Below are 3,471 nucleotides of genomic sequence, written 5' to 3'. Positions count from 1 at the left end.
ACAGCAGCTTAAACTGATGAACTTCTTCAAGCACTCACTGAAGCAGTATGATAAGAAGTATCTTAATTTCTTTCAGAACTATGTATAAGAACTAACATCTTAGAATATTCAATTGATCATAATAACACTCTATAATTTCATGAATAATGCTGAGTTCTTCACTCTGAACTCTTATACATCTGAATAATACAAGAGATGCATGACTTTTATATGACTGATTATTCAGGTTATAAATAACTATATTAAATGATCTCTTGAGAGTTCTACTGATCTGAGATATTAAACAGCATCTGATGTTTCATCTGAAACTGTAATCATTATTTCTTCATCATCTCATAAAAGAACTGTAGAAAAAACCTGCTGAAACTGCTCAAAGTTTCTGATAGAATCTGATAAGATGTGATAATTGACTTTACTGTTGATCTCTCTGAGAGTAAGAATTATAGAAACATTCTGATCATTATAAACTGATTGAGTTAGAATGTAATATTAAAATCTTGTAATAAGATAAATACTGAATAAGTCACTGAAGCTTTTCTAAGAAGCTCATTCTATTGAATGTATAGATTATCAAGATCTATAGTATTAGATCAGAGCTGTTAATTCATAAGTACTCTCTAAATAAGAATCTATCAAGTTCTTAAGATTATATACTATTTATTAACTATCTATCACTCTGAGATCAATGATACATCAGAATGAATAATTCAGACTGTAAAGAATTATCTTTATAAGTTCTGTAATTATTTATAAGATAATTGATATGATCTTCTTCTACATGTCAAAGTTGTTATTAATAACTGAGATACTGTTTTAACAGATATAAGCTCATTCTTTCTTATATATAGATATCACATGAAAGTACTGAATCTTCTAGAGATTATACATTTCATATCAAATCTCTGCAGTCTGATTCAGATCACTGATAATATAGTAATAAAACTCTGAGATATCTGTGATTAAGCAGAAGTCTTCATAACAAGTATTAAACAGAATTAAGAAGATTAAATTAATATTCACTGAGATCTCACTGAGTAATATAAGATAGAAGATCTAGTATAATTGAATCTTAAGAATATATAAATTATATACTCATCTTACACACTGAATTACTGCTATACAAAGTATAAAGTGATAGAAGTTCTAGACAGTTATAACTACTGTCTTGATACATTATCAGAGATTTATAATATCTTTTATACAAGCTTGCTTTACTGCACTATCACTGATCTGTCTCTTCTCAACTGACTTCTAACTGACAGTTATCAGAGATCATAAAAGAAGATAACAAACTTGAATAAGAGATTGAAAATATTCTTAATAAGAGATTTCACAGCTGTAGCTGATAATATCTTGTGAAATAAGTCAGTTATAATCATCTGATCTGAACTCTGAGTTCTGTGTTATCTGAGACTGCAGCTCTTGACTGATGAAAGCTATATATAATTAAGAAAGAGAGAGAGATTAATGTGACAGACTGCATCTAATTAATTATATAAACTATTCTATTACACTTCACAGATTTCTATCACTCTGATTCTCAGTCAGTAATTCTCAGCTGAAAATCTACAGAATTTCTATTCTTTCACTCTGAAGCTTTACTATATATGAAAATCTCTATTCTTTCACTCTGAAGTTTCACTGCATACATCACTGCATATGCATATAAATATTCACTTCAATCATCAATTCTCACACTTTCTCTTTCTTTTCTTCTCTAACATTTTTCTCTTTATTATATAAGACCTATATATTATACCGATCTATTCGGCGTAGGCCTCTTACAATGTGCTTGATATTATTGCCAAGGTATTTTTTTGTATTTTTCTGCCGGGGATGGGCCAGATTGGGAAGGGCGGTACAAGGGTGGGACTTGGTATTGATGTTTTAAAACATCAAAGATGGACAGGGTTTTTGCAGAGATCACTTCTCAGATATCTCTACAATTACAGATTGAGAATCTTTCAAAATCAAGAAGATTGACACATATGACTAGGTCTCTTCACCTTACAATTTGTATGGCAATTTGGCCCGGGATTGTGGTGTGGTAGAGGAGAACAGGGGATAATCCCACACAGGAGTTTTGAACAATATCTGGTTCACATTTGGCTGGATAACTCCACCACCACACGGGGTATGCAGTCAGCGATAGGGTCAAAATGCTTGTATGATTGAGGGCTTTTCAATGAATCTATCAGCGGGTTCTTATTCGAAAAATCTAGCGAGTTCGTGGTGAAGCGGTGTGTTTGAGAAATCTATTTTAATTCAGTAGAATCAACATGTTTCATCATAATTTTCTCTTTTTTAATCAAATCACAGAGAATATGATATCTGATCTCAATGTGATGCAATCTTCATGTTAAGAATTCTCTCTTTGCTAGATTGATTGCTCTCTTATTATCAACTTATAGATGTAAGTATATTTTTACTTTTTCATCATTTATTAATTCAGTGTTATATAATATATCATTCAATCAGATTATCTCACAAGCTGTCTCACTAGCTTTAATATACTCAGCTTTCATAATTAATTTGATAATAGATATCTGTCTCTGCAACTGCTATAAGATCAGTGACCTGTTAATCAATATAACATAGTCAGTAGTCAATTTGTATTAAAGATTCACTCTCACTCAGTCTGAATTGCAGTATGTCACAGAACTCAGATCATCTTCTATCTTCTTCTTGTATAATATGCCATGATTCTTCATCTTCTTGACATAATATAGAACATGTCTCAACACTACTCAACATATCTTATACAGATATAAGTTAAAATATGAGAGATAGTTAATCACAAACACCAGATCTGACCAGCTGCTTAAGATCAAATATTGCAATAATTTCAATTCTTGATAATATCTCATAGCTGTAAAGTCATTATTCAATCTCTCTCTCTCATCAGATGAGAATTTCAGTTATATACCAGCTGCTATCAGAGTGTCAGCTAAATTTATCTTATTCATACTGAAATCTTCAAGAATCTTCTCAATATAACAGCTCTGTATAATCACTAGATCATCATTTCTCTAACATTTAATCTTTATTTCAAGATATGACTTAATCTCTTTAACATTCTTTATCTCAAATCTCTTTGTGATCTTTCTTAATACTCAGTCTAATTGCTGTTCTTGGCCCCGGTGGCCGAATGGTTAATGCGGCCACCTGGTAGCGCCTTGGCGTGGGAAACCAAGGCGTGTGGGTTCAAAACCCGCAGGGGATACATTAAATCCAGAACTCAAGCACCTCAGGTTTCTAATAAATACAGAGGTGTACAAATCGCTCCAATGAATCGCTCTATGTTCCTGGGATGAGAAGTTATTATCGCATGTATTTAATTGTCACTTCTTTGTATTTCCTATGTTCTTGTTATCTTGATGTGGTCTCAACACCTGTATTTCCTCCTGTATAATCAACACTTGGCCTGTATTTAACATCACGCAAGGACTCATCATAAGCTCCGCTTGCATA

The 3,471-nt window shown here is 32.1% G+C and overlaps 1 pseudogene across 1 annotated transcript; it reads left to right on the top strand.

Moving 5' to 3' along the window:
- Positions 1-3,134: 3,134 nt before the first annotated feature.
- Positions 3,135-3,223, top strand: BDBG_16849 (annotated as a pseudogene). Its single transcript has one exon. The product of its transcript is annotated as a tRNA-OTHER (tRNA).
- The last annotated feature ends 248 nt before the right edge of the window (positions 3,224-3,471 follow it).

Source organism: Blastomyces gilchristii, assembly GCF_000003855.2.
Source record: "Blastomyces gilchristii SLH14081 genomic scaffold supercont1.5, whole genome shotgun sequence".
NCBI classification, from domain to species: domain Eukaryota; kingdom Fungi; phylum Ascomycota; class Eurotiomycetes; order Onygenales; family Ajellomycetaceae; genus Blastomyces; species Blastomyces gilchristii.
This window is presented reverse-complemented; position numbering and strand designations above follow the sequence as displayed.